Source organism: Sturnus vulgaris, chromosome 11, assembly GCF_052056855.1.
Source record: "Sturnus vulgaris isolate bStuVul1 chromosome 11, bStuVul1.hap1, whole genome shotgun sequence".
Taxonomy (NCBI): Eukaryota; Metazoa; Chordata; class Aves; order Passeriformes; family Sturnidae; genus Sturnus; species Sturnus vulgaris.
The window spans coordinates 10,583,314-10,594,404 of NC_142253.1; positions in this window are offsets into that span (position 1 = coordinate 10,583,314).

Genomic DNA, 11,091 nt, shown 5'->3' on the forward strand with positions numbered 1-11,091 from the left:
CACCTTACATAAAAGATGAATTCATAAATCTTCTTTAGAGCATCTGTATGTGGTAAATGATGTTCTTGACGGGGCTGATAAACCTCAGCACCAACTTCTGCTGGTTCAACTCTGTGTTTAATGACTCACCCCACTCCAACTTTTTGTCACCTGTTATTTGTACACCTCCCCTTAGAACCAGCACAGCAGGGAGTGCCTGGAGCAGAAGGTGGAGTGCCCTGCTCTTTCCCAGAGCTCTGGCAGGAATGCTCCAACTCTAAATAAAATGGGTCATTTCCAGCTTTGGGGTGAGTTGCTCTCCCTGCTCACATCTTCCTCTAACCCATATCAGACACCACAGATGTGGATGAAGGGGCAGCCTCCAACATCAAACAGGACACAGGAACAAAAATCCTGTGTTAAGGATTCATAGCACTGATGCCTGGGCAGTGAGAGGGTTTTCTGAATCGTGCTGTCAGTAGTGTTTAACAAATATGGCAGTGGGATAATGATGGTGTTTAACAAGTGCAGCAGTGGCATAATGCATAAAAGGCCACAAGCAGGTTGGGACCCAGTGTGCAGCAGCCTAACAGAGGAAGCCTGATGTCTCGCTCTTGTGTTAGAGAAACCAGAGTTATGTTCTCAGGGGAGCCAGTCATGGGGCTGGGACGGGCTGAGATATAATTATGGAATAATGCATGTTCTTTTCCCACCACTCCCTCCTTTCTAAATTAGCTGTCATGTCACTAAAAACGTTTCTGTGTTCCACAATCAGTCCACTTAACTGTAACAAAGCAGCGCAGATCTATCAAACTCACAATGAGCTGCACTAATGACCGCTGAAATTACCGAATCAGCCCTGCTCCCCAACACCCTGCCCTTCCCTCCAAACCCCCCGTCAATCAGCTCTGCTTGTGGCCCTGCTCCAGGGGAAACCACGGTGGCAGGCTCCACATCCACGTGGCTTTGCCATGCAAAGGTGTTCTTCTGCATGCACACTGCTGAGGTTGCTGGGATTGTGCCTTTTTTCACTCTGACAGGGCTGCTGGATGCCAGGGGTGGCTCTAGGCAGGCACAGGAGAGACAGCAGCAGAGGTACAGCCCGCAGTAAAATACCAGTAGAGTGCATTGTTCCTAGTCCCTGATTATGCATTTAACTGCATTGCTAAGCATATCTTTTTTTTTTTTTTTTTTTTTTTTTTTTCCCGGTAACCGCTCCTCGGAAGTGCAATCTCTCTACTATTCAGATACAATGTGGCTTCTATTCTCTCTCCCAGTTTTAATTATATGTCCGCCACTGCTCCTTCTCCAAGCTGGCGGTCTCTGAGATTCATAATTTCAGCCTGACACCATAGTAACCACTTAGTTTGATTCAAGACTCTAATGTCATCACTGGCTGGTCTTGAATAGAGCAGGGAGAGAGGGTGTAATTTGAAGGCAGCATCACATAGAAACTGCAATTATTTTTCCCTTTCGGAGGGAAATGTAAACAAAAGGTCATCGCTGGTCAGTGCTCTTCATTTCCATCCTCATACACTGACAAGCTGACTTTTTTGTTGATTATTTATTTCCTCACCCACTTACATGCCTACACACCGACACCAGGAGCAGCAAACAGTGCTAGTTATCACTCCTGTGCAGGGACGTGACTGCTCCACTGGGAGGACTCCTCTGGTGTTTGGGAACGGCCACAGAGAGCTTTGGAAACCAGACTGGTCCCCATGAAGTGACTGGAAGGGACTATCCCTGGTGGGGCACACAGCTGCTGCAGCCAGAGGCTACAGCAGGCAGTACACACCAGTGACACACATCCCGGGATTCTGCTGTCCTGGCATGGAAAGGACTTGATTCACATTCTCTTCTTCTTCCTGCCCTCTCCCATATAGCTCCCACTTAGAATTTCTTACACTGTTCCTCTTAAATTAAAGATGTGAGTCTCTCCTCTGTGGATCAGACTCCATGGCTCCAGGAATGACCCGAGAGCCCCTGAGAGGTCCCCTGCCAGCTCAGGGGGATGGTCACACAGGCTCATACTGAAAGAGCTGCTGGGCAGTAGTGCCACAGCACAAGAGACTTGCCCAAGGTCCATGATTTGCCTTTTCTCTGGACACAACCTTTCTCTGATCCTACTGGGAATGGCAGAGACACATACGATGAATATCAGAAAGACAGATGAATGTGTACACACAGAAAAATGCAATTCACTCAGCAGCATTCGCTGCAAATCCTGCTGCACTAAATGAAGCTTTCCTGCCTTCCCCCAATGGCTCAGTGATAGAAAGGAGTTAAGTGAAAATAAATGCTCATATCAAATCACAGGTATTGATTTTCTGAGCTAGTAAATGAAGGCACTTTATCTCCGATGGGAGATTGAATGTCTGTGTGCCACGCTTTGCTCCATTTTCATAAAAAGGAAGGCATGGTGGAATTATTTTACCTGGCTTCTCATAAAGTGTAGAGGGAGCAGATTCTCATGTCCATGACATGGGGTATCAGTCAGGAGAAATGTCATCACAGTGATGGAGCCACTGAGGATTGACAATGGAATAGGAAGCCTGGAAGGCTGGTCCTGGGCAGTGGCTCGTCCTTCAGCAGATGTGGCAGTGTCTTTCATGGGTCCCTGTGGTCCCCTTCCCTCTCCAGGTGATGGGGATGGGCAGTTCTCTGCAGTTTTTGCTTTGGTTTGCTAGAAGATAATCTTACATCTAAATCATTTAATTCTACTGGCTGGTTTAAGATGAGAACAAGAGTTTCACTGCTACTTATGCCCTTTTTGAGCTCTAATGAGTTCTGAGCAGGATGTGATATTAAAATTATAGGTACATTACATTTAATAATCTGCAGAAAGCCTTAAAGGGATCTGTCCATAGCCTTGAGGAGTCGTTTAGAAGATCAAAGCTGACTGTTGCAAAGTAATTCATGTAGACAGGGGAAGTCACACTCACAAAGGTCCTTGGAAACACAACCTTTTTTTGACCAGGTTCACCTACACAGGCATGACTAAAAGTAAAAGAGCTAAATTTCTGCATCTGAGATCTGCAGATCTGTGTTCAAACCTTCTGTCTTATCTGGCAGTTACCCATCTTATCAGGCAGATCTCTGGCACCAGCAATCCATCTCTGCAGCCCTCCACCCATTTCACTATGCAGCCAGCCCTGATGTATTTTGCTGCTGATATTTTTCAAAGTGAAAGAGATCAAATATATAAAAATAGATACAAAGAATTAAGCCATTGAAAACCAGAGTCCATGCTTTTGCAGAATATGGATTCTTCTGGTATAAAGCTGTGCAGCTAAAAGAAAAACCTGCATTTTCACTCCCTGCCTTCTATGACCCTGCACACCAAGATAAATCAGAGAGAGCCCAGTTTAATCCACTGACAGGGAGAAATGAAATGGCAGGTGGATTTCAGCCAGGAGTGACTTCTGCATGGGTGAGGGATGATTAGGAGAGACACTCATGTTCCTGACTTGGAGCCTGGCTGCCTTTCATATTCCCATAGAATTCAATGGAGAGGCAATCTGGAATCACTGCCTCCAGGGACAAAACCACTGACCTTAAACTCTGAGGCCTCTCTGTGTCCTCAACTTGAAGAGACCTGGGATAGTATTCAGAGTTTAAGAGAGAGTTGGCATGGCCCAAGGATATTGCTCTGTCTAATCCAAGCCTTACAATTTCTGCTGAAGTCTGAGGAAACAGGACCAAAATCAAGCCCACCACTTGGGTGGAGAAAAGCACATTTGTCCCAATGTGGATTCCCATAGGACAACAGGAGAGGAAATTGTCTCTTGATAATCAATTATTGAATCTGAAAAGTGGGAAGTGGCAATATGTGTCTAAAGAAGTGATGGTTTTCACCTTGCTTGGAAGGAAACCTAGAGTATGAGGGAAGCTGATCAGACACTGTCCCTGTCAGCCCTTCCTCTGCCAGCATTGAGCATGGCCCTGTAGGGCAATGCTGTCTTGATGTCAGGCTCCCATGCTGGTCTTGGCTGAGCAGTTGCAAAGCAGCACTGTGAAAATAAAAGAAATAGTTTTGTGACAGTGTCCTTTGGAATTTATTATTTTGGAGTTATTGTGCCTCCTCAAGGTGGTAGATGAAATCTTCCAGGAGCTCAGATCTGCCTGGGGAGGTGGGCACTTGAAATAAATAAATGGAACAAGGCACTCTTTTATAGATCTCGATTGAAGCACTCGAGTCACTTTTGTCAGAGTCATGGGGCAAATAGTTGAGAATTCCTTTTATTCCCAGTGGGAGGGTTGAACACAAAGCGTTATCATTCTGTTTTGGTAGGACTTCGATTTTCATGATGGCAATCGTTTTGCACCACCAATATTTTTTAGCCTCTCTTTGTAACTGCTTGTGGGTTTTGGGATTTTTGGAAGGGGAGAAGGAGGGTTGTTTCTGGGGAGGGTTGGATTTTTTTGTAGTGGAGGAAGAGAACATGCTACTTTTTATTATTATCCCTCCTACCCACTTGTCTGAGGCACCTTTTTCAATAGTCTTATTGCAACAAGCAGAAACACCACCCTATACAACCTTTCCACAGAGTGCAAATATCAATCCTCTCTTATTAAGCTGAAGCTAAAATACTCATAGACAAACTGTTAAAAAGACGAAAGCATTCACGCTGTGGTAGAGAAGGTAAAATGCAGTAATTGTCCAAACCTTCAAGAAAAAATGTCTCTGTAGGGAGGGGAGGACCTTTTTCCTTCCTGTGGCAAATGGCCAGAAGACTCCAGGAAACCTCACTTCACCAACATATATTTAGTTTTTATTTTTAGGCACAAAATCACCTTTATTTCCCTTGATTCCTGTGAATTTGTAGCAAGGGCAGACAAGAGAAGCTAATACCTTTCCCTGCCCAGTTTCCTGCACATGCTAGCCCTATCTCACATTGCTGCTCTTTTTTGAGTGCTTTCTGAATCTGATTTGTTTGCAGTCTCACAAAGAAAAAGAAAAGGCTCTTCCTTTTATGTCCACACAGCAACAAGACAGAGAGCTGGAACATGTGTAGACATATAGGGTGAATTAATCTGATTAAATTCAGGCTTCTAAGTTTAAGCTAGTCACCCAAAGCTCCTTTCTTACAGTAGGCAGACATCTCATCAATATACAGTCAATGGAGCCAGAGGTGTAATTCATCTCATTCCAAAGTAGATGCCTAAAGTAGGTCACATGAATCACACCCTTGAGAGCTCTTCTTTTCCCCATTGACTGTAGAAGAATCCCACCGTGACTAAGTCACTTGTAGATACTGAAACCAGCTTTGACTGAGTGGCTTCTCTCCATTGCACAGTGCCACTCCGTGCCTTCAAATGCTTCTATGAGCCACTCTTCTCCTCTGACATCTCTGATGCTGAGGGTTTGCTGTTGTCCTTACTTACTCCCAGAAGGTAAGGCAGGTCCAGCTATGGAGATACAGGGATAAAGGCACAGGTCTGACTGAGGGACCCTGAGGCAGCCTAGAAGAGCACTGAGAGCAGGGTAGAGCAATATGGAAAAGATGGTGCCCTAATGACATTGTTATCCTGGTTTTGGATACACCAGAGAGCCTGGGCAGGGCAGCACAGCTTTATGGAGCATCTTTTGGCAATCAGAGGTGACCTATGGAAGTCCTCTCTTATCATCATCATCATCATCATCATCATCATCACCATCATCATCACCATCATCATCATCATCAAATCTGGAGTAACGAAGAGAGAAAAACCAAATGACAACACAATTGAACCACCAGAATACAGGATCTCTACCTTTTTCCTCTGCAGTGGAATGCAATTCACTGCCTCTGTGACTCCATTTCCCTCCTGTAGCACTAAAATAAATGTTTCTTCTTTCCCCCTCCTTGGAATAATCTCTTGGATTTTGAATTTCTTATCACTTTACTAAGTGACAGGGGATGAGGGTGTAGACCCATGGCCCAGTGATCTGTTGATCTCTAGACTTGATACACAACTCTAGTCCAAATAGCAATAGCATTAGTGTTTGAAGATGGAGAAAAAGTTGAGAGCTTAGTCGGAATGTGAAAAAGATTCACTTGGTCATTTTGTTGGGGAAAAGGCTGAGAGATTCTTTAACTGACCATTAGATTAAAAAAAACTCAGAAAAACGAGAAGAGAAGAGAAGAGAAGAGAAGAGAAGAGAAGAGAAGAGAAGAGAAGAGAAGAGAAGAGAAGAGAAGAGAAGAGAAGAGAAGAGACAAAAAAGAAAAGAAAAGAAAAGAAAAGAAAAGAAAAGAAAAGAAAAGAAAAGAAAAGAAAAGAAAAGAAAAGAAAAGAAAAGAAAAGAAAAGAAAAGAAAAGAAAAGAAAAGAAAAGAAAAGAAAAGAAAAGAAAAGAAAAGAAAAGAAAAGAAAAGAAAAGAAAAGAAAAGAAAAGAACCCAAACTTAAGCTAGACAGTATGAAAACAGAGCTGTGAAATGCACAGTAGTCTGCTCAACTCTAGCTAGAAGCCCTCCAAAGCAGAATCCAAAAGTTATGTGTGAGATTTTGATGCCTAGTGAAGAGAACTTTTTAAAGAAAAGGAACCTGTTGCAGGCTGAACAAGTCAGTGCTTCACACAGCTGTTTTCATGAATCCAGAATGACAGTCCATACATTATTTAAACCATCCAATTTATTGAACAGCTCAAACAGGTTCTCTCTACACCAGCCAGAGCTGACAAGGGCTCACACAAAACTTTGCAGAACATTCTGCTTTCAGTCAGTTCTGCTCCAGCCACGGCAAGTTTTGCTCCATTGCCCAGATTATTTGCATGTATAAAGGACTTGCTCCTGTCACCTCTTTCCTGCCTCAGAGCAGAACCTCTGGTGTTAGCAAGAGTCACCTGTGCTTCTTCAGAGAGAGGTGTTGTAGAGATTCATGGCCCCAGGCCAGCGCCTTCACATGCAGCGATGACTCTCCTGGAACATCACAGCACTGACATAACAGAGAGCACAGGAAAAGCTGAGCCTTTAATAACACCTACTCTGAGATCTGTTGGAACTGGAATAGCAGACATTAGCTGCAAGGCAAGTGCTCCTATCCGTGGGTTTCAAGAGAAAATTGTGTTTAAAATCCTTTCCAACACACACAGTGAACTGACCACCCTTGGGTATCAAAAAGATGCATAAGCCATAAAAGAAATCAGAAGTCCACACGTTTCCAGATAAAACCCACACAGGTAGGTCTCTTGCAAGCTGTGGAACTGGGAAGAAAACCAAACTTTTTCACCCTTCAAATAATCTCTGTTTTTCAGCCTGTGTTTGAATGAAAGTTTTTATCTTCAATCGAGGTATCCTAACAAGCTCTTTTCCTTAGTAACAATCCTTTGCCTCTCCAAGATTTTCTCACATCTGAGTCACAAAGTTTTGTGTTTATGTTGGAAATGTGTGTGAGCAGATCTTCCCTAACTAGTAGGGCATTGGCAAGAAGCAGCTGAACAAGAACATGCTCGCACATGCACAGACACACTCAATGGACCCAGCACAGCTAGTTATAAATCTAATAAACTGGCAAGCACTGCGAGCCTTATGCTGCCCATAAATAATTCACTGCCAGGATGCTTGTAGGAACAGCACCTTCTGCATAGTCCACGGGAAATTCTAACAGGTACCAAGCCCTGCTGACTCCAGTTATTAATCCTGTTTATTGCTGCAGTGCCAAAGGGCCAACACAGAATGAGCCCCCTTTGGGCTAAGCACTGAATAAACACAGACTCCGGAGTTTAAAAGGACTTTGGGAGGAGAAATCTCTGGTATAACTGTGTTAGCTCAGCCCCAGGACTGTCAAGACACAAAATTTCTTTCTTCTCCAGGAAACAGCAATAGCTTTTAGGCAAAATTCTCTGCTTTGTGTTAGAAATAGACCCAAGCTGCTGAGTCTGGAGTCTGATAAGGATATCAGTGTCTCAAGCTCTAAAAAATTTGTATGAGTTTGACTTACTAGACTGGTCTCTGCAGCATGTTTCACCCCACGGGGAGGAAGTGGCTGAGCAGGGAGGAAGAATATGCCCCTTCAGAGGGACCTGAGGGGTGATGAAGGGCTTGGGAGGGGTCCTAAGTGGACCACACCGAGGCAATGTGCAGAGTGGGGAAGAGGCTGTGGTTGTAAGACAGTGTTCTCCATCATGGCTCATGACCAAAGTGAGCCAAAAAACAAGGAGAGGGGAATCTTTATTGCTGAGAGCTTCCACATTCAGAAAAGGCCAACTCAGCATAAGGAAGTTCCTTTTCTTTGTCCCCTTTTCTGAATGAGGACTTCTGGTTGGCAGGGGGAAGAGCTGTGGTGGCAAAAAACGATGACTTCTGTTAGGATTGAGTGAATCTGACTCATTTAATGCCAGTGAGGGGCAGACACCAGGCTCTGCAGTATGATGAGAGGAATGTCTTGAGGACACACAGGGGTATCTGAACAGGGGGCTCTGGGACACACCAGAAGGCACCAGGGATGTCCCAAAGGGTGCCCAGGTGTGCAGGGCTGAGCCAGCCTGTTGCCAGGGGCTGAAGGGGGACTCCATCCTCCCTCCATCCCAAACCCAGCAGTCTCATGCCCCTGAAGCCACCTGAAAGCAGCAGAGAGGGCTGGAAAGGGACACTGAGGACAAGGCTGTGTCCTCTCCAGGTGCCAAGCATTGTGAGAGGCATCCACGAGTGCTTGGAGCTCACCCAGTGTCAGAGTGCAGGGCCTGCACACCGTGCTTGCTGTGCTGGCTGAGTCCCCTGGGAACTGGTGTGCAGCATATTGACCTCCATGGCATCGCAGGACAGGTACCAGCCCGGCCAAGAGGAGGGGGATTTCTGATCCCCTTCCCCAGCCCTGGGGCCATGCCCCATTGCCTGCTGCTCTGCAGTCTCCAGGGAAGCCCTCCCTGCCGTGGCTGGGATCCTGCAGTGGGAAGAGCTCAAGCAGACAATCCAAACAGAGCAACTGTGGGAGATGGCAGAGTGCTCGGTGGGAATGACCTCGGAACCCCAGGGTCCCCGGCCTGGAGCTGGCCCCAAGAGCTCCTCTCTGGGCACCTCCTCTCTTCCCAAGGGTTCTGAGAGAGTCCTCAACACACCTGGGTCCTGGCAGATACACAGAGGGTCTCAGGGTCCTCGGAAAGCCCTCTGCCTGTGGCTGTCTCTGGTCTCTGGCTGGAATATGGGAATATTTTGAGTGGGAAGAGGAGTGCCAGGAAGAGGGACTGGTCCAGCCAGTTGGGGAGGGCACATGTCAGCCCTGTGCCCTTGTGGTGTCTCCAGCTGGTGAAGGACAGGGGTACACGGGTCACTTTCCTTGAGGACATGGGGAATTTGATTTAATTAGATTTCTGATTAATTTAATAAAATTGCTGTAAAGCTGATTGAATAGGACCAGGCCTGGCAGTGCCCTGTTCATGCTGAGCAGCCCACATCCTTCCCAGCCTTCCCCCTCTGTTCCCCAGTCCCTGGCTGCCTGGACACTGAGTCCTCACTGAGTGAGTTGGAGATCAGGGTAGGATCAGGAGTGCAGGGTGCTGATGTTCCATGAGCTGCTTAGGAGAGATTTCTAACCTGGAATAGTCTGCACCACCTTCAGTAAGGAGCTGCTTCCCTTTGGACCACAATGGGATCACCTGCTGGGTGCTCAGGCTTGTGGAATCTGTGCATTCAAGCAAAATGAAACCAGGCTTGGTTTGGGGCAACAAGGCTCCCCCAGGACCGAGGGGGCATTTGAGGGAGACATGATTCCTCTTGCTGTGCCCAGCCACCCATCCCTGGGGCTCACCAGGTTTGTGCTCTCCTCTCTCCAGAGAGCCTTTGGGCTGCTGCCAGAACAAGTCCCCAAGAACCCTGCCTTAGTCTGCTCCTGTTAGTTACAGAAGTTTCTGCCACAGAATTGCCTTCCCAAAACCTCCTATCTGCCCATAGACATTAACCTCAGATGATCTCTACGCAGGGTAAACAGAGAAGCTCAGGCTGGAAAGCAGCAGGTGCAATAGAGGATGCAGGTAGAAGGCAGAATCAATGACTTTAAGAGAAAAACTACAATTGCACCCCATGCTGTCACAAAAAACAAACCATATCCCAGCTAACAGAAGAGAGAAACACACTTTTCTCCCACCAGCCAATGACTTAAATTGATCTAATGTAGGAAGTCATCCTGACTAATCCTAATTTTATAGAGTCTAATGGCTATCACTTAGCTGTGATCACACTTTACCCAGTGTGTGAAAAGGATACAGGTCAGTTAGGGTGGATGTGAAGGCAAGTGAGAGATTATCTGCTTTACAGCTGTTGAAAATGAGGCAGGAAAGGAAGGTGGAGAGGAATAAAGCACCCTGATTGAGCAAGGCAGTTCCTTAGCACGTCACAAACTGCATGAACAGATCCTGAGCAACTGCAGAGATCTCCACTCTGCATTGGCTTTTAAAGATTATCCTCTGTAATCTGCCTTTTGGGATCTAAATGGGCTATGACAAAAGACCTCTGATTAAACACTTATTTTGCTTTGTTACACTTCTGGGTGAAATTGGTGTTCCTGAAAATAAAATAACTGAATTAAAATGAAAAGAGAGAGGAGTGATTGCTGGCTCTCAGTGCTGGAGGCTTTTCGCTGTCTGGTCCAAAGTTGTTGGAATTTTGGCCATAACTCATTCTGGGTCAAAGGCAACATTTTACTCAACTAGAAACAAATCATTTAATTTTAGGTTTTGGGAAACTTATTGTAGGTCTATGAAACATTCATATTGAAAAAATAAAAAACTTCGGTTTGTTTTTTTTCTACTTTGAAGAAAACTTTTTAAGTATTTTAAAACAGAACCCATTCACCAAAACAGACAAAGCTGCAAAATTATTTGGCTATTCCATGCCTGTAATTCAATAAAACGATTATGAGCTAGTCCATCTAGCTTTACTATCAAAGGAAAGTAAGCTTCTCATTTAAGTTTCTTTTTCCAGAGCTTAGAAGAGACTTTTTTTCTAATTTTCTTTAAAAATTATCCAAGAATTAGCTTTATAAGGACCATGGTGGCTGCAGGGGGAACAAGCAAATTAAACTAACTAAAACCAAAACCAACAAACACAGCAACATTTCCCCAATGTTTTCCCTGTGCTTGGGGAAAGGAAAGATAAAATTGAACACCACAGTGCACAGTGAGCCCATCT